Genomic DNA, 22,614 nt, shown 5'->3' on the forward strand with positions numbered 1-22,614 from the left:
CCAATCCATTCCATTCTACTCGGGTTGATTCCATTCCATTCCATTCCATTGCATTCCATTCCATTCCATTCCATTCCATTCCATTCCATTCCATTTCATTCCAGTCCATTCCATTCGATTCCATTCCATTCCATCCCATTTCATTGCATTCCATTCCATTCCATTCCATTCCATTCCATTCCATTCCATTCCATTCCTTTCTACTCGAGTTGATTCCATTCCATTCCATTCCATTCCATTCCATTCCATTCTATTCCATTGAATTCTATTCCATTCCATTCCATTCCATTCCATTCCACTCCACTCCACTCCATTCCATTCCATTCCATTCCATTCCATTCCATTCCATTCCATTCCATTCCATTTCATTCCACTCCATTCCGTTCTACTCGGGTTGATTCCATTCCATTCCATTCCATTCCATTCCATTCCATTCCATTCCATTCCATTGAATTCCATTCCATTCCATTCCATTCCATTCCATTCCATTCCGTTCTACTCGGGTTGATTCCATTCCATTCCATTCCATTCCATTCCATTCCATTCCATTCCATTCCATTCCATTCGATTCCCTTCGATTCCATTCCATTCCATTACATTATATTCCATTCCATTCCAATCCATTCCATTCTACTCGGGTTGATTCCATTCCATTCCATTCCATTCCATTCCATTCCATTCCATTCCATTCCATTCCATTCCATTCCATTCCATTAAATTCCATTGAATTCCATTCCATTCCATTCCGTTCCATTCCATTCCATTCCATTCCATTCCATTCCATTCCGTTCTACTCGGGTTGATTCCATTCCATTCCATTCCATTCAATTCGATTCCATTCGATTCCATTCGATTCCATTCCATTCCATTCCATTCCATTCCAATCCATTCCATTCTACTCGGGTTGATTCCATTCCATTCCATTCCATTCCCTTCCATTCTATTCCATTCGGTTCCATTCGATTCCATTCGATTCCATTCCATTTCACTCCATTCCATTCCTTTCCGTTCCGTTCCATTCCGTTCCGTTCCATTCCATTCCTTTCTACTCGGGTTGATTCCATTCTATTCCACTCCATTCCATTCGATTCCATTCCATTCCATTCCATTCCATTCCATTCCATTCCATTCCATTCCATTTCATTCCATTCCATTCCATTCCATGCCATTCCATTCCATTCCATTCCATTCCGTTCTACTCGGGTTGATTCCACTCCATTCCATTCCATTCCATTCCATTCCATTTCTTTGAATTCCATTCCATTCCATTCCATTCCATTCCGTTCTACTCGGGTTGATTCCATTCCTTTCCATTCCATTCCATTCCATTCCATTCCATTCCATTCCATTCCAATCCATTCCATTCTACTCGGGTTGATTCCATTCCATTCCATTCCATTCCATTCTATTCCGTTGAATTCCATTCCATTCCATTCCATTCCATTCCATTCCATTCCATTCCATTCGGTTCTACTCGGGTTGATTCTATTCCCTTCCATTCCGTTCCATTCCATTGAATTCCATTGAATTCCATTCCATTCCATTCCATTCCATTCCTTTCCATTCCATTCCATTCCATTCCATTCCATTCCGTTCTACTCGGGTTGATTCCATTCCATTCCATTCCATTCCATTCCATTCCATTCCATTCCATTCCATTCCATTCGATTCCATTCGATTCCATTCCATTCCATTCCATTCCATTCCATTCCATTCCATTCCATTCCATTCCATTCCATTCCATTACAATCCATTCCATTCTACTCGGGTTGATTCCATTCCATTCCATTCCATTGCATTCTATTCCATTGAATTCCATTCCATTCCATTCCATTCCATTCCATTCCATTCCATTCCATTCCGTTCTACTCGGGTTGATTCCATTCCATTCCATTCCATTCCATTTCATTCCATTCCATTCCATTCCATTCCATTCCTTTCGATTCCATTCGATTCCCTTCGATTCCATTCCATTACATTACATTATATTCCATTCCATTCCAATCCATTCCATTCTACTCGGGTTGATTCCATTCCATTCCATTCCATTCCATTCCATTCCATTTCATTCAATTCCATTGAATTCCATTCCATTCCATTCCATTCCATTCCAATCCATTCCATTCTACTCGGGTTGATTCCATTCCATTCCATTCCATTCCATTCCATTCCATTCCATTCCATTCCAATCCATTCGATTCCATTCCATTCCATTCGATTCCATTCCATTCCATTCCATTCCATTCCATTCCATTCCTTTCAGTTCCATTCTATTCCATTCCGTTCCATTCCATTCCATTCGATTCCATTCGATTAAATTCCATTCCATTCCATTCCATTCCATTCCATTCCATTCCATTCCATTCCATTCCATTCCATTCCTTTCGATTCCATTCCATTCCATTCCATTCCATTCCATTCCATTCCATTCCATTCCATTCCGTTCTATTCGGGTTCATTCCATTCCATTCCATTCCATTCCAATCCATTCCATTCCGTTCTACTCGGGTCCATTCCATTCCATTCCATTCCATTCCATTCCATTGCATTGCATTCGATTCCATTCCTTTCCATTCCAATCCATTCCATTCTACTCGGGTTGATTCCATTCCATTCCATTCCATTGCATTCCATTCCATTCCATTCCATTCCATTCCATTCGATTCCATTCGATTCGATTCCATTCCATTCCATTCCATTCCATTCCATTCGATTCCATTCCATTCCATTCCATTCCATTCCATTCAATTCCATTCCATTCCATTCCGTTCTACTCGTGTTCATTAAATTCCATTCCATTCCATTCCATTCCATTCTATTCCATTGAATTCCATTCCATTGAATTCCATTCCATTCCATTCCATTCCATTCCATTCCATTCCATTCCGTTCTACTCGGGTTGATTCCATTCCATTCCATTCCATTCCATTCCATTCCATTCCATTCCATTCCATTCCATTCCATTCCATTCCATTCCGTTGTACTCGGGTTGATTCCATTCCATTCCATTCCATTCCATTCGATTCGATTCCATTCCATTCCATTCCATTCCATTCCATTCCAGTCCATTCCATTCTACTCGGGTTGATTCCATTCCATTCCATTCATTCCATTGCATTCCATTCCCTTCCATTCCATTCCATTCTATTCCATTCGATTCCATTTGATTCCATTGCATTTCACTCCATTCCATTCCGTTCCGTTCCGTTCCGTTCCGTTCCGTTCCGTTCCGTTCTATTCGGGTTGATTCCATTCTATTCCACTCCATTCCATTCGATTCCAGTCGATTCCATTCGATTCCATTCCATTCCATTCCATTCCATTCCATTCCATTCCATTCCATTCCTTTCCATTCCCTTCCATTCTATTCTATTGAATTACATTCCATTCCATTCCATTCCATTCCTATCCATTCCATTCTACTCGGGTTGATTCCATTCCTTTCCATTCCTTTCCATTCCATTCCATTAAATTCCATTCCATTCCATTCCATTCCATTCCGTTCTACTCGGGTTCATTCCATTCCATTCCATTCCATTCCATTCCATTCCATTCCATTCCATTCCATTCCGTTCCATTCCGTTCTACTCGCGTCCATTCCATTCCTTTCCATTCCATCCGATTCCATTCCATTCCATTAGATTCCATTCCATTCCATTCCATTCCAATCCATTCCATTCTACTCGGGTTGATTCCATTCCATTCCATTCCATTCCATTCCATTCCATTCCATTCCATTCCATTCCATTCCATTTCATTCCAGTCCATTCCATTCGATTCCATTCCATTCCATCCCATTTCATTGCATTCCATTCCATTCAATTCCATTCCATTCCATTCCATTCCATTCCATTCCATTCCTTTCTACTCGAGTTTATTCCATTCCATTCCATTCCATTCCATTCCATTCTATTCCATTGAATTCTATTCCATTCCATTCCATTCCATTCCATTCCACTCCACTCCACTCCATTCCATTCCATTCCATTCCATTCCATTCCATTCCATTTCATTCCACTCCATTCCGTTCTACTCGGGTTGATTCCATTCAATTCCATTCCATTCCATTCCATTCCATTCCATTGAATTCCATTCCATTCCATTCCATTCCATTCCATTCCATTCCATTCCGTTCTACTCGGGTTGATTCCATTCCATTCCATTCCATTCCATTCCATTCCATTCCATTCCATTCCATTCGATTCCATTCGATTCCCTTCGATTCCATTCCATTCCATTACATTATATTCCATTCCATTCCAATCCACTCCATTCTACTCGTGTTGATTCCATTCCATTCCATTCCATTCCATTCCATTCCATTCCATTAAATTCCATTGAATTCCATTCCATTCCATTCCTTTCCGTTCCATTCCATTCCATTCCATTCCATTCCGTTCTACTCGGGTTGATTCCATTCCATTCCATTCCATTCACTTCGATTCCATTCGATTCCATTCGATTCCATTCCATTCCATTCCATTCCATTCCATTCCAATCCATTCCATTCTACTCGGGTTGATTCCATTCCATTCCATTCCATTCCCTTCCATTCTATTCCATTCGGTTCCATTCGATTCCATTCGATTCCATTCCATTTCACTCCATTCCATTCCTTTCCGTTCCGTTCCATTCCGTTCCGTTCCATTCCATTCCTTTCTACTCGGGTTGATTCCATTCTATTCCACTCCATTCCATTCGATTCCATTCGATTCCATTCCATTCCATTCCATTCCATTCCATTCCATTCCATTCCATTCCATTCCATGCCATTCCATTCCATTCCATTCCATTCCATTCCGTTCTACTCGGGTTGATTCCACTCCATTCCATTCCATTCCATTCCATTCCATTTCTTTGAATTCCATTCCATTCCATTCCATTCCATTCCGTTCTACTCGGGTTGATTCCATTCCTTTCCATTCCATTCCATTCCATTCCATTCCATTCCATTCCAATCCATTCCATTCTACTCGGGTTGATTCCATTCCATTCCATTCCATTCCATTCTATTCCATTGAATTCCATTCCATTCCATTCCATTCCATTCCATTCCATTCCATTCCATTCCATTCCATTCCATTCCATTCCATTTCTTTGAATTCCATTCCATTCCATTCCATTCCATTCCGTTCTACTCGGGTTGATTCCATTCCTTTCCATTCCATTCCATTCCATTCCATTCCATTCCATTCCATTCCTATCCATTCCATTCTACTCGGGTTGATTCCATTCCATTCCATTCCATTCCATTCCATTCCATTCCATTCCATTCCATTCCATTCCATTCCATTCCATTCCTTTCCGTTCCATTCTATTCCATTCCGTTCCATTCCATTCCATTCGATTCCATTCGATTAAATTCCATTCCATTCCATTCCATTCCATTCCATTCCATTCCATTTCATTCCTTTCGATTCCATTCCATTCCATTCCATTCCATTCCATTCCATTCCATTCCGTTCTATTCGGGTTCATTCCATTCCATTCCATTCCATTCCAATCCATTCCATTCCGTTCTACTCGGGTCCATTCCATTCCATTCCTTTCCATTCCATTCCATTGCATTGCATTCGATTCCATTCCTTTCCATTCCAATCCATTCCATTCTACTCGGGTTGATTCCATTCCATTCCATTCCATTCAATTCCATTCCATTCCCTTCCATTCCATTCCATTCGATTCCTTTCGATTCCTTTCGATTCCATTCCATTTCACTCCATTCCATTCCGTTCCGTTCTGTTCCGTTCCGTTCCGTTCTATTCGGGTTGATTCCATTCTATTCCACTCCATTCCATTCGATTCCATTCGATTCCATTCGATTCCATTCCATTCCATTCCATTCCATTCCATTCCATTCCATTCCATTCCATTCCATTCTATTCTATTGAATTCCATTCCATTCCATTCGATTCCATTCCATTCCATTCGATACCAATCCATTCCATTCTACTCGGGTTGATTCCATTCCATTCCATTCCATTCAATTCCATTCCATTCCCTTCCATTCAATTCCATTCGGTTCCTTTCGATTCCTTTCGATTCCATTCCATTTCACTCCATTCCATTCCGTTCCGTTCCGTTCCGTTCCATTCCATTCCATTCTACTCGGGTTGATTCCATTCTATTCCACTCCTTTCCATTCGATTCCATTCGATTCCATTCGATTCCATTCCATTCCATTCCATTCCATTCCTTTCCATTCCATTCCATTCCATTCCATTCCGTTCTAATCGGGTTGATTCCATTCCATTCCATTCCATTCCATTCCATTCCATTCCATTCCATTCCATTCGATTCCATTCGATTCCATTCCATTCCATTCCATTCCATTACAATCCATTCCATTCGATTCCATTCCATTCCATTCCATTCCATTCCATTCGATTCCATTCGAGTCCATTCGATTCCATTCGATTACATTCCATTGCATTCCATTCCATTCCATTCCATTCCATTCCATTCCTTTCCATTCCTTTCCATTCCGTTCTACTCGGGTTGATTCCATTCCATTCCATTCCATTCCATTCCATTCCATTCCATTCCATCCCATTCCATTATATTCCATTGAATTCCATTCCATTCCATTCCATTCCATTCCATTCCATTCCATTCCATTCCATTCCATTCCGTTCTACTCGGGTTGATTCCATTCCATTCCATTCCATTCCATTCCACTCCATTCCATTCCATTCCATTACAATCCATTCCATTCTACTCGGGTTGATTCCATTCCAATTCATTGCATTCCATTCTATTCCATTCAATTCCATTCCATTCGATTCCATTCCATTCCATTCCATTCCATTCCATTCCGTTCCATTCCATTCGATTCCATTCCATTCCATTCCATTCCATTCCATTCCATTCCATTCCATTCCATTCCATTCCATTCCATTCGATTCCATTCGATTCCATTCGATTCCATTCCATTCCATTCCATTCCATTCCATTCCATTCCATTCCATTCCATTCCTTTCCATTCCATTCCATTCCGTTCTACTCGGGTTGATTCCATTCCATTCCATTCCATTCCATTCCATTCCACTCCACTCCACTCCATTCCATTCCATTCCATTCCATTCCATTCCATTCCATTTCATTCCACTCCATTCCGTTCTACTCGGGTTGATTCCATTCCATTCCATTGAATTCCATTCCATTCCATTCCATTCCATTGAATTCCATTCCATTCCATTCCATTCCATTCCATTCCATTCCATTCCATTCCATTCCATTCCATTCCGTTCTACTCGGGTTGATTCCATTCCATTCCATTCCATTCCATTCTATTCCATTCCATTCCATTCCATTCCATTCGATTCCATTCGATTCCCTTCGATTCCATTCCATTCCATTACATTATATTCCATTCCATTCCAATCCATTCCATTCTACTCGGGTTGATTCCATTCCATTCCATTCCATTCCATTCCATTCCATTTCATTCAATTCATTGAATTCCATTCCATTCCATTCCTTTCCATTCCAATCCATTCCATTCTACCCGGGTTGATTCCATTCCATTCCATTCCATTCCATTCCATTCCACTCCATTCCATTCCATTCCATTCCAATCCATTCGATTCCATTCCATTCCATTCGATTCCATTCCATTCCATTCCATTCCATTCCATTCCATTCCTTTCCGTTCCATTCGTTTCCATTCCGTTCCATTCCATTCCATTCGAATCCATTCGATTAAATTCCATTCCATTCCATTCCATTCCATTCCATTCCATTCCATTCCATTCCATTCCTTTCGATTCCATTCCTTTCCATTCCATTCCATTCCATTCCATTCCATTCCATTCCGTTCTATTCGGGTTCATTCCATTCCATTCCATTCCATTCCAATCCATTCCATTCCATTCTACTCGGGTCCATTCCATTCCATTCCATTCCATTCCATTCCATTCCATTGCATTGCATTCGATTCCATTCCTTTCCATTCCAATCCATTCCATTCTACTCGGGTTGATTCCATTCCATTCCATTCCAGTCAATTCCATTCCATTTCCTTCCATTCCATTCCATTCGGTTCCTTTCGATTCCTTTCGATTCCATTCCATTTCACTCCATTCCATTCCGTTCCGTTCTGTTCCGTTCCGTTCCGTTCTATTCGGGTTGATTCCATTCTATTCCACTCCATTCCATTCGATTCCATTCGATTCCATTCGATTCCATTCCATTCCATTCCATTCCATTCCATTCCATTCCATTCTATTCTATTGAATTCCATTCCATTACATTCGATTCCATTCCATTCCATTCCATTCCAATCCATTCCATTCTACTCGGGTTGATTACATTCCATTCCATTCCATTCCATTCCATTCCGTTCCCTTCCTTCCATTCCATTCGGTTCCGTTCGATTCCATTCGAATCCATTCCATTTCACTCCATTCCATTCCGTTCCGTTCCGTTCCGTTCCGTTCCGTTCCGTTCCATTCCATTCCATTCTACTCGGGTTGATTCCATTCTATTCCACTCCTTTCCATTCGATTCCATTCGATTCCATTCGATTCCATTCCATTCCATTCCGTTCCATTCCATTCCATTTCATTTTTTCCATTGAATTCCATTCCATTCCATTTCATTCCATTCCAATCCATTCCAATCTACTCGGGTTGATTCCATTCCATTCCATTCCATTGCATTCCTTTCCATTCCATTCCATTCCATTCCATTCCATTCCATTCCATTCCATTCGATTCCATTCCATTCCATTCCATTCCATTCCATTCGATTCCATTCCATTCCATTCCATTCCATTCCACTCAATTCCATTCCATTCCATTCCGTTCTACTCGGGTTCATTAAATTCCATTCCATTCCATTCCATTCCATTCCATTCTATTCCATTGAATTCCATTCCATTGAATTCCATTCCATTCCATTTCATTACATTCCATTCCATTCCATTCCGTTCTACTCGGGTTGATTCCATTCCATTCCATTCCATTCCATTCCATTCCATTCCATTCCATTCCATTCCATTCCATTCCATTCCATTCCGTTGTACTCGTGTTGATTCCATTCCATTCCATTCCATTCCATTCGATTCGATTCCATTCCATTCCATTCCATTCCATTCCATTCCATTCCAGTCCATTCCATTTTACTCGGGTTGATTCCATTCCATTCCATTCATTCCATTGCATTCCATTCCCTTCCATTCCATTCCATTCTATTCCATTCGATTCCATTTGATTCCATTGCATTTCACTCCATTCCATTCCATTCCATTCCATTCCATTCCAAACCATTCCATTCCATTCCGTTCTACTCGGGTTCATTCCATTCCATTCCATTCCATTCTATTCCATTGAATTCCATTCCATTCCATTCCATTCCATTCCATTCTACTCGGGTTGATTCCATTCCATTGCATTCCATTCCATTCCATTGCATTCCATTCCATTCCATTCCATTCGATTCCATTCGATTCCATTCTATTGCATTCCATTCCATTCCATTCCATTCCATTCCATTCCATTCCAATCCATTCCATTCTACTCGTTTTGATTCCATTCCATTCCATTCCATTCCATTCCATTCCCTTCCATTCCATTCTATTTGGTTCCTTTCGATTCCATTCGATTCCATTCCATTTCACTCCATTCCATTCCGTTCACTTCCGTTCCGTTCCGTTCCGTTCCGTTCTATTCGGGTTGATTCCATTCTATTCCACTCCATTCCATTCGATTCCATTCGATTCCATTCCATTCCATTCCATTCCATTCCATTCCATTCCATTCCATTCCATTCCATACTATTCTATAGAATTCCATTCCATTCCATTCCATTCCATTGAATTCCATTCTATTCCATTCCATTCCATTCGATTCCATTCAATTCCATTTGATTCCATTCCATTCCATTCCATTCCATTCCATTCCAATCCATTACATTCTACTAGGGTTGATTCCATTCCATTCCAGTCCATTCCATTCCATTCCGTTCCATTCCATTCCATTCGGTTCCATTCGATTCCATTCGATTCCATTCCATTTCACTCCTTTCCATTCCGAACCGTTCTATTCCGTTCCGTTCCGTTCCATTGCGTTCCATTCCATTCCGTTCTACTCGAGTTGATTCCATTGTCTTCCACTCCATTCCATTCCATTCCATTCGATTCCATTCCATTCCATTCCATTCCATTCCATTCCATTCCATTTCATTCAATTCCATTGAATTCCATTCCATTCCATTCCATTCCATTCCAATCCATTCCATTCTACTCGGGTTGATTCCATTCCATTCCATTCCATTCCATTCCATTCCATTCCATTCCATTCCAATCCATTCGATTCCATTCCATTCCATTCGATTCCATTCCATTCCATTCCATTCCATTCCATTCCATTCCATTCCATTCCTTTCCGTTCCATTCGATTCCATTCCATTCCATTCCATTCCATTCGATTCCATTCGATTAAATTCCATTCCATTCCATTCCATTCTATTCCATTCCATTCCTTTCGATTCCATTCCATTCCATTCCATTCCATTCCATTCCATTCCATTCCATTCCATTCCATTCCGTTCTATTCGGGTTCATTCCATTCCATTCCATTCCATTCCAATCCATTCCATTCCGTTCTACTCGGGTCCATTCCATTCCATTCCATTCCATTCCATTCCATTGCATTGCATTCGATTCCATTCCTTTCCATTCCAATCCATTCCATTCTACTCGGGTTGATTCCATTCCATTCCATTCCATTCAAATCCATTCCATTCCCTTCCATTCCATTCCATTCGGTTCCTTTCGATTCCTTTCGATTCCATTCCATTTCACTCCATTCCATTCCGTTCCGTTCCGTTCCGTTCCGTTCCGTTCTATTCTGGTTGATTCCATTCTATTCCACTCCATTCCATTCGATTCCATTCGATTCCATTCGATTCCATTCCATTCCATTCCATTCCATTCCATTCCATTCCATTCTATTCTATTGAATTCCATTCCATTCCATTCGATTCCATTCCATTCCATTCCATTCCAATCCATTCCATTCTACTCGGGTTGATTCCATTCCATTCCATTCCATTCCATTCCATTCCATTCCATTCCATTCCATTCCATTCCATTTCATTCCAGTCCATTCCATTCGATTCCATTCCATTCCATCCCATTTCATTGCATTCCGTTCCATTCCATTCCATTCCATTCCATTCCATTCCATTCCTTTCTACTCGAGTTGATTCCATTCCATTCCATTCCATTCCATTCCATTCCATTCTATTCCATTGAATTCTATTCCATTCCATTCCATTCCATTCCATTCCACTCCACTCCACTCCATTCCATTCCATTCCCTTCCATTCCATTCCATTCCATTCCATTCCATTTCATTCCACTCCATTCCGTTCTACTCGGGTTGATTCCATTCCATTCCATTCCATTCCATTCCATTCCATTCCATTCCATTGAATTCCATTCCATTCCATTCCATTCCATTCCGTTCTACTCGGGTTGAATCCATTCCATTCCATTCCATTCCATTCCATTCCATTCCATTCGATTCCATTCGCTTCCCTTCGATTCCATTCCATTCCATTACATTATATTCCATTCCATTCCAATCCATTCCATTCTACTCGGGTTGATTCCATTCCATTCCATTCCATTCCATTCCATTCCATTCCATTCCATTCCATTAAATTCCATTGTATTCCATTCCATTCCATTCCGTTCCATTCCATTCCATTCCATTCCATTCCATTCCATTCCGTTCTACTCGGGTTGATTCCATTCCATTCCATTCCATTCAATTCGATTCCATTCGATTCCATTCGATTCCATTCCATTCCATTCCATTCCAATCCATTCCATTCTACTCGGGTTGATTCCATTCCATTCCATTCCATTCCCTTCCATTCCATTCCATTCGGTTCCATTCGATTCCATTCGATTCCATTCCATTTCACTCCATTCCATTCCTTTCCGTTCCGTTCCATTCCGTTCCGTTCCATTCCATTCCTTTCTACTCGGGTTGATTCCATTCTATTCCACTCCATTCCATTCGATTCCATTCGATTCGATTCCATTCCATTCCATTCCATGCCATTCCATTCCATTCCATTCCATTTCATTCCATTCCATTCCATTCCATGCCATTCCATTCCATTTCATTCCATTCCATTCCATTCCATTCCATTCCATTCCAATCCATTCGATTCCATTCCATTCCATTCGATTCCATTCCATTCCATTCCATTCCATTCCATTCCATTCCTTTCCGTTCCATTCGATTCCATTCCGTTCCATTCCATTCCATTCGATTCCATTCGATTAAATTCCATTCCATTCCATTCCATTCCATTCCATTCCATTCCTTTCGATTCCATTCCATTCCATTCCATTCCATTCCATTCCATTCCATTCCATTCCGTTCTATTCGGGTTCATTCCATTCCATTCCATTCCATTCCAATCCATTCCATTCCGTTCTACTCGGGTCCATTCCATTCCATTCCATTCCATTCCATTCCATTCCATTCCATTGCATTGCATTCGATTCCATTCCTTTCCATTCCAATCCATTCCATTCTACTCGGGTTGATTCCATTCCATTCCATTCCATTCCATTCCATTCCATTCCATTCCGTTCTATTCGGGTTCATTCCATTCCATTCCATTCCCTTCCATTCCATTCCATTCGGTTCCTTTCGATTCCTTTCGATTCCATTCCATTTCACTCCATTCCTTTCCGTTCCGTTCTGTTCTGTTCCGTTCAGTTCTATTCGGGTTGATTCCATTCTATTCCACTCCATTCCATTCGATTCCATTCGATTCCATTCGATTCCATTCCATTCCATTCCATTCCATTCCATTCCATTCCATTCCATTCCATTCCATTCTATTCTATTGAATTCCATTCCATTCCATTCGATTCCATTCCATTCCATTCCATTCCAATCCATTCCATTCTACTCGGGTTGATTCCATTCCATTCCATTCCATTCCATTCCATTCCATTCCCTTCCTTCCATTCCATTCGGTTCCGTTCGATTCCATTCGAATCCATTCCATTTCACTCCATTCCATTCCGTTCCGTTCCGTTCCGTTCCGTTCCGTTCCGTTCCGTTCCATTCCATTCCATTCTACTCGGGTTGATTCCATTCTATTCCACTCCTTTCCATTCGATTCCATTCGATTCCATTCGATTCCATTCCATTCCATTCCATTCCATTCCATTCCATTCCATTTCATTTTTTCCATTGAATTCCATTCCATTCCATTTCATTCCATTCCAATCCATTCCAATCTACTCGGGTTGATTCCATTCCATTCCATTCCATTCCATTCCATTCCATTCCATTCCATTCCATTCCATTCCATTCGATTCCATTCGATTCGATTCGATTCCATTCCATTCCATTCCATTCCATTCGATTCCATTCCATTCCATTCCATTCCATTCCATTCAATTCCATTCCATTCCATTCCGTTCTACTCTGGTTGATTCCATTCCATTCCATTCCATTCCATTCCATTCCATTCCATTCCATTCCATTCCATTCCGTTGTACTCGGGTTGATTCCATTCCATTCCATTCCATTCCATTCCATTCCATTCCATTCCATTCCATTCCATTCGATTCCATTCCATTCCATTCCATTCCATTCCAGTCAATTCCATTCTACTCGGGTTGATTCCATTCCATTCCATTCATTCCATTGCATTCCATTCCCTTCCATTCCATTCCGTTCTATTCCATTCCATTCCATTTGATTCCATTCCATTTCACTCCATTCCATTCCGTTCCGTTCCGTTCCATTCCGTTCCGTTCCGTTCTATTCGGGTTGATTCCATTCTATTCCACTCCATTCCATTCGATTCCATTCGATTCCATTCGATTCCATTCCATTCCATTCCATTCCATTCCATTCCATTCCATTCCATTCCTTTCCATTCCCTTCCATTCTATTCTATTGAATTACATTCCATTCCATTCCATTCCATTCCTATCCATTCCATTCTACTCGGGTTGATTCCATCCCTCTCCATTCCTTTCCATTCCATTCCATTAAATTCCATTCCATTCCATTCCATTCCATTCCATTCCGTTCTACTCGGGTTCATTCCATTCCATTCCATTCCATTCCATTCCATTCCATTCCATTCCATTCCATTCCATTCCGTTCTACTCGCGTCCATTCCATTCCTTTCCATTCCATTCGATTCCATTCCATTCCATTCGATTCCATTCCATTCCATTCCATTCCAATCCATTCCATTCTACTCGGGTTGATTCCATTCCATTCCATTCCATTGCATTCCATTCCATTCCATTCCATTCCATTCCATTCCATTCCATTTCATTCCAGTCCATTCCATTCGATTCCATTCCATTCCATCCCATTTCATTGCATTCCATTCCATTCCATTCCATTCCATTCCATTCCATTCCATTCCATTCCTTTCTACTCGAGTTGATTCCATTCCATTCCATTCCATTCCATTCCATTCCATTCTATTCCATTGAATTCTATTCCATTCCATTCCATTCCATTCCATTCCACTCCACTCCACTCCATTCCATTCCATTCCATTCCATTCCATTCCATTCCATTCCATTCCATTTCATTCCACTCCATTCCGTTCTACTCGGGTTGATTCCATTCCATTCCATTCCATTCCATTCCATTCCATTCCATTCCATTCCATTGAATTCCATTCCATTCCATTCCATTCCATTCCATTCCATTCCGTTCTACTCGGGTTGATTCCATTCCATTCCATTCCATTCCATTCCATTCCATTCCATTCCATTCCATTCCATTCGATTCCCTTCGATTCCATTCCATTCCATTACATTATATTCCATTCCATTCCAATCCATTCCATTCTACTCGGGTTGATTCCATTCCATTCCATTCCATTCCATTCCATTCCATTCCATTCCATTCCATTCCATTAAATTCCATTGAATTCCATTCCATTCCATTCCGTTCCATTCCATTCCATTCCATTCCATTCCATTCCATTCCGTTCTACTCGGGTTGATTCCATTCCATTCCATTCCATTCAATTCGATTCCATTCGATTCCATTCGATTCCATTCCATTCCATTCCATTCCATTCCAATCCATTCCATTCTACTCGGGTTGATTCCATTCCATTCCATTCCATTCCCTTCCATTCTATTCCATTCGGTTCCATTCGATTCCATTCGATTCCATTCCATTTCACTCCATTCCATTCCTTTCCGTTCCGTTCCATTCCGTTCCGTTCCATTCCATTCCTTTCTACTCGGGTTGATTCCATTCTATTCCACTCCATTCCATTCGATTCCATTCCATTCCATTCCATTCCATTCCATTCCATTCCATTCCATTCCATTTCATTCCATTCCATTCCATTCCATGCCATTCCATTCCATTCCATTCCATTCCGTTCTACTCGGGTTGATTCCACTCCATTCCATTCCATTCCATTCCATTCCATTTCTTTGAATTCCATTCCATTCCATTCCATTCCATTCCGTTCTACTCGGGTTGATTCCATTCCTTTCCATTCCATTCCATTCCATTCCATTCCATTCCATTCCATTCCATTCCAATCCATTCCATTCTACTCGGGTTGATTCCATTCCATTCCATTCCATTCCATTCTATTCCGTTGAATTCCATTCCATTCCATTCCATTCCATTCCATTCCATTCCATTCCATTCGGTTCTACTCGGGTTGATTCTATTCCCTTCCATTCCGTTCCATTCCATTGAATTCCATTGAATTCCATTCCATTCCATTCCATTCCATTCCTTTCCATTCCATTCCATTCCATTCCATTCCATTCCGTTCTACTCGGGTTGATTCCATTCCATTCCATTCCATTCCATTCCATTCCATTCCATTCCATTCCATTCCATTCGATTCCATTCGATTCCATTCCATTCCATTCCATTCCATTCCATTCCATTCCATTCCATTCCATTCCATTCCATTCCATTACAATCCATTCCATTCTACTCGGGTTGATTCCATTCCATTCCATTCCATTGCATTCTATTCCATTGAATTCCATTCCATTCCATTCCATTCCATTCCATTCCATTCCATTCCATTCCGTTCTACTCGGGTTGATTCCATTCCATTCCATTCCATTCCATTTCATTCCATTCCATTCCATTCCATTCCATTCCTTTCGATTCCATTCGATTCCCTTCGATTCCATTCCATTACATTACATTATATTCCATTCCATTCCAATCCATTCCATTCTACTCGGGTTGATTCCATTCCATTCCATTCCATTCCATTCCATTCCATTTCATTCAATTCCATTGAATTCCATTCCATTCCATTCCATTCCATTCCAATCCATTCCATTCTACTCGGGTTGATTCCATTCCATTCCATTCCATTCCATTCCATTCCATTCCATTCCATTCCAATCCATTCGATTCCATTCCATTCCATTCGATTCCATTCCATTCCATTCCATTCCATTCCATTCCATTCCTTTCAGTTCCATTCTATTCCATTCCGTTCCATTCCATTCCATTCGATTCCATTCGATTAAATTCCATTCCATTCCATTCCATTCCATTCCATTCCATTCCATTCCATTCCATTCCATTCCATTCCTTTCGATTCCATTCCATTCCATTCCATTCCATTCCATTCCATTCCATTCCATTCCATTCCGTTCTATTCGGGTTCATTCCATTCCATTCCATTCCATTCCAATCCATTCCATTCCGTTCTACTCGGGTCCATTCCATTCCATTCCATTCCATTCCATTCCATTGCATTGCATTCGATTCCATTCCTTTCCATTCCAATCCATTCCATTCTACTCGGGTTGATTCCATTCCATTCCATTCCATTGCATTCCATTCCATTCCATTCCATTCCATTCCATTCGATTCCATTCGATTCGATTCCATTCCATTCCATTCCATTCCATTCCATTCGATTCCATTCCATTCCATTCCATTCCATTCCATTCAATTCCATTCCATTCCATTCCGTTCTACTCGTGTTCATTAAATTCCATTCCATTCCATTCCATTCCATTCTATTCCATTGAATTCCATTCCATTGAATTCCATTCCATTCCATTCCATTCCATTCCATTCCATTCCATTCCGTTCTACTCGGGTTGATTCCATTCCATTCCATTCCATTCCATTCCATTCCATTCCATTCCATTCCATTCCATTCCATTCCATTCCATTCCATTCCGTTGTACTCGGGTTGATTCCATTCCATTCCATTCCATTCCATTCGATTCGATTCCATTCCATTCCATTCCATTCCATTCCATTCCAGTCCATTCCATTCTACTCGGGTTGATTCCATTCCATTCCATTCATTCCATTGCATTCCATTCCCTTCCATTCCATTCCATTCTATTCCATTCGATTCCATTTGATTCCATTGCATTTCACTCCATTCCATTCCGTTCCGTTCCGTTCCGTTCCGTTCCGTTCCGTTCCGTTCTATTCGGGTTGATTCCATTCTATTCCACTCCATTCCATTCGATTCCAGTCGATTCCATTCGATTCCATTCCATTCCATTCCATTCCATTCCATTCCATTCCATTCCATTCCTTTCCATTCCCTTCCATTCTATTCTATTGAATTACATTCCATTCCATTCCATTCCATTCCTATCCATTCCATTCTACTCGGGTTGATTCCATTCCTTTCCATTCCTTTCCATTCCATTCCATTAAATTCCATTCCATTCCATTCCATTCCATTCCGTTCTACTCGGGTTCATTCCATTCCATTCCATTCCATTCCATTCCATTCCATTCCATTCCATTCCATTCCGTTCCATTCCGTTCTACTCGCGTCCATTCCATTCCTTTCCATTCCATCCGATTCCATTCCATTCCATTAGATTCCATTCCATTCCATTCCATTCCAATCCATTCCATTCTACTCGGGTTGATTCCATTCCATTCCATTCCATTCCATTCCATTCCATTCCATTCCATTCCATTCCATTCCATTTCATTCCAGTCCATTCCATTCGATTCCATTCCATTCCATCCCATTTCATTGCATTCCATTCCATTCAATTCCATTCCATTCCATTCCATTCCATTCCATTCCATTCCTTTCTACTCGAGTTTATTCCATTCCATTCCATTCCATTCCATTCCATTCTATTCCATTGAATTCTATTCCATTCCATTCCATTCCATTCCATTCCACTCCACTCCACTCCATTCCATTCCATTCCATTCCATTCCATTCCATTCCATTTCATTCCACTCCATTCCGTTCTACTCGGGTTGATTCCATTCAATTCCATTCCATTCCATTCCATTCCATTCCATTGAATTCCATTCCATTCCATTCCATTCCATTCCATTCCATTCCATTCCGTTCTACTCGGGTTGATTCCATTCCATTCCATTCCATTCCATTCCATTCCATTCCATTCCATTCCATTCGATTCCCTTCGATTCCATTCCATTCCATTACATTATATTCCATTCCATTCCAATCCACTCCATTCTACTCGTGTTGATTCCATTCCATTCCATTCCATTCCATTCCATTCCATTCCATTAAATTCCATTGAATTCCATTCCATTCCATTCCTTTCCGTTCCATTCCATTCCATTCCATTCCATTCCGTTCTACTCGGGTTGATTCCATTCCATTCCATTCCATTCACTTCGATTCCATTCGATTCCATTCGATTCCATTCCATTCCATTCCATTCCATTCCATTCCAATCCATTCCATTCTACTCGGGTTGATTCCATTCCATTCCATTCCATTCCCTTCCATTCTATTCCATTCGGTTCCATTCGATTCCATTCGATTCCATTCCATTTCACTCCATTCCATTCCTTTCCGTTCCGTTCCATTCCGTTCCGTTCCATTCCATTCCTTTCTACTCGGGTTGATTCCATTCTATTCCACTCCATTCCATTCGATTCCATTCGATTCCATTCCATTCCATTCCATTCCATTCCATTCCATTCCATTCCATTCCATTCCATGCCATTCCATTCCATTCCATTCCATTCCATTCCGTTCTACTCGGGTTGATTCCACTCCATTCCATTCCATTCCATTCCATTCCATTTCTTTGAATTCCATTCCATTCCATTCCATTCCATTCCGTTCTACTCGGGTTGATTCCATTCCTTTCCATTCCATTCCATTCCATTCCATTCCATTCCATTCCAATCCATTCCATTCTACTCGGGTTGATTCCATTCCATTCCATTCCATTCCATTCTATTCCATTGAATTCCATTCCATTCCATTCCATTCCATTCCATTCCATTCCATTCCATTCCATTCCATTCCATTCCATTCCATTTCTTTGAATTCCATTCCATTCCATTCCATTCCATTCCGTTCTACTCGGGTTGATTCCATTCCTTTCCATTCCATTCCATTCCATTCCATTCCATTCCATTCCATTCCTATCCATTCCATTCTACTCGGGTTGATTCCATTCCATTCCATTCCATTCCATTCCATTCCATTCCATTCCATTCCATTCCATTCCATTCCATTCCATTCCATTCCTTTCCGTTCCATTCTATTCCATTCCGTTCCATTCCATTCCATTCGATTCCATTCGATTAAATTCCATTCCATTCCATTCCATTCCATTCCATTCCATTCCATTTCATTCCTTTCGATTCCATTCCATTCCATTCCATTCCATTCCATTCCATTCCATTCCGTTCTATTCGGGTTCATTCCATTCCATTCCATTCCATTCCAATCCATTCCATTCCGTTCTACTCGGGTCCATTCCATTCCATTCCTTTCCATTCCATTCCATTGCATTGCATTCGATTCCATTCCTTTCCATTCCAATCCATTCCATTCTACTCGGGTTGATTCCATTCCATTCCATTCCATTCAATTCCATTCCATTCCCTTCCATTCCATTCCATTCGATTCCTTTCGATTCCTTTCGATTCCATTCCATTTCACTCCATTCCATTCCGTTCCGTTCTGTTCCGTTCCGTTCCGTTCTATTCGGGTTGATTCCATTCTATTCCACTCCATTCCATTCGATTCCATTCGATTCCATTCGATTCCATTCCATTCCATTCCATTCCATTCCATTCCATTCCATTCCATTCCATTCCATTCTATTCTATTGAATTCCATTCCATTCCATTCGATTCCATTCCATTCCATTCGATACCAATCCATTCCATTCTACTCGGGTTGATTCCATTCCATTCCATTCCATTCAATTCCATTCCATTCCCTTCCATTCAATTCCATTCGGTTCCTTTCGATTCCTTTCGATTCCATTCCATTTCACTCCATTCCATTCCGTTCCGTTCCGTTCCGTTCCATTCCATTCCATTCTACTCGGGTTGATTCCATTCTATTCCACTCCTTTCCATTCGATTCCATTCGATTCCATTCGATTCCATTCCATTCCATTCCATTCCATTCCTTTCCATTCCATTCCATTCCATTCCATTCCGTTCTAATCGGGTTGATTCCATTCCATTCCATTCCATTCCATTCCATTCCATTCCATTCCATTCCATTCGATTCCATTCGATTCCATTCCATTCCATTCCATTCCATTACAATCCATTCCATTCGATTCCATTCCATTCCATTCCATTCCATTCCATTCGATTCCATTCGAGTCCATTCGATTCCATTCGATTACATTCCATTGCATTCCATTCCATTCCATTCCATTCCATTCCATTCCTTTCCATTCCTTTCCATTCCGTTCTACTCGGGTTGATTCCATTCCATTCCATTCCATTCCATTCCATTCCATTCCATTCCATCCCATTCCATTATATTCCATTGAATTCCATTCCATTCCATTCCATTCCATTCCATTCCATTCCATTCCATTCCATTCCATTCCGTTCTACTCGGGTTGATTCCATTCCATTCCATTCCATTCCATTCCACTCCATTCCATTCCATTCCATTACAATCCATTCCATTCTACTCGGGTTGATTCCATTCCAATTCATTGCATTCCATTCTATTCCATTCAATTCCATTCCATTCGATTCCATTCCATTCCATTCCATTCCATTCCATTCCGTTCCATTCCATTCGATTCCATTCCATTCCATTCCATTCCATTCCATTCCATTCCATTCCATTCCATTCCATTCCATTCCATTCGATTCCATTCGATTCCATTCGATTCCATTCCATTCCATTCCATTCCATTCCATGCCATTCCATTCCATTCCATTCCATTCCGTTCTACTCGGGTTGATTCCACTCCATTCCATTCCATTCCATTCCATTCCATTTCTTTGAATTCCATTCCATTCCATTCCATTCCATTCCGTTCTACTCGGGTTGATTCCATTCCTTTCCATTCCATTCCATTCCATTCCATTCCATTCCATTCCATTCCAATCCATTCCATTCTACTCGGGTTGATTCCATTCCATTCCATTCCATTCCATTCTATTCCGTTGAATTCCATTCCATTCCATTCCATTCCATTCCATTCCATTCCATTCCATTCGGTTCTACTCGGGTTGATTCTATTCCCTTCCATTCCGTTCCATTCCATTGAATTCCATTGAATTCCATTCCATTCCATTCCATTCCATTCCTTTCCATTCCATTCCATTCCATTCCATTCCATTCCGTTCTACTCGGGTTGATTCCATTCCATTCCATTCCATTCCATTCCATTCCATTCCATTCCATTCCATTCCATTCGATTCCATTCGATTCCATTCCATTCCATTCCATTCCATTCCATTCCATTCCATTCCATTCCATTCCATTCCATTCCATTACAATCCATTCCATTCTACTCGGGTTGATTCCATTCCATTCCATTCCATTGCATTCTATTCCATTGAATTCCATTCCATTCCATTCCATTCCATTCCATTCCATTCCATTCCATTCCGTTCTACTCGGGTTGATTCCATTCCATTCCATTCCATTCCATTTCATTCCATTCCATTCCATTCCATTCCATTCCTTTCGATTCCATTCGATTCCCTTCGATTCCATTCCATTACATTACATTATATTCCATTCCATTCCAATCCATTCCATTCTACTCGGGTTGATTCCATTCCATTCCATTCCATTCCATTCCATTCCATTTCATTCAATTCCATTGAATTCCATTCCATTCCATTCCATTCCATTCCAATCCATTCCATTCTACTCGGGTTGATTCCATTCCATTCCATTCCATTCCATTCCATTCCATTCCATTCCATTCCAATCCATTCGATTCCATTCCATTCCATTCGATTCCATTCCATTCCATTCCATTCCATTCCATTCCATTCCTTTCAGTTCCATTCTATTCCATTCCGTTCCATTCCATTCCATTCGATTCCATTCGATTAAATTCCATTCCATTCCATTCCATTCCATTCCATTCCATTCCATTCCATTCCATTCCATTCCATTCCTTTCGATTCCATTCCATTCCATTCCATTCCATTCCATTCCATTCCATTCCATTCCATTCCGTTCTATTCGGGTTCATTCCATTCCATTCCATTCCATTCCAATCCATTCCATTCCGTTCTACTCGGGTCCATTCCATTCCATTCCATTCCATTCCATTCCATTGCATTGCATTCGATTCCATTCCTTTCCATTCCAATCCATTCCATTCTACTCGGGTTGATTCCA

The sequence above is a fragment of the Gorilla gorilla genome, chromosome 15 (genome assembly GCF_029281585.2).
Source record: "Gorilla gorilla gorilla isolate KB3781 chromosome 15, NHGRI_mGorGor1-v2.1_pri, whole genome shotgun sequence".
Taxonomy (NCBI): domain Eukaryota; kingdom Metazoa; phylum Chordata; class Mammalia; order Primates; family Hominidae; genus Gorilla; species Gorilla gorilla.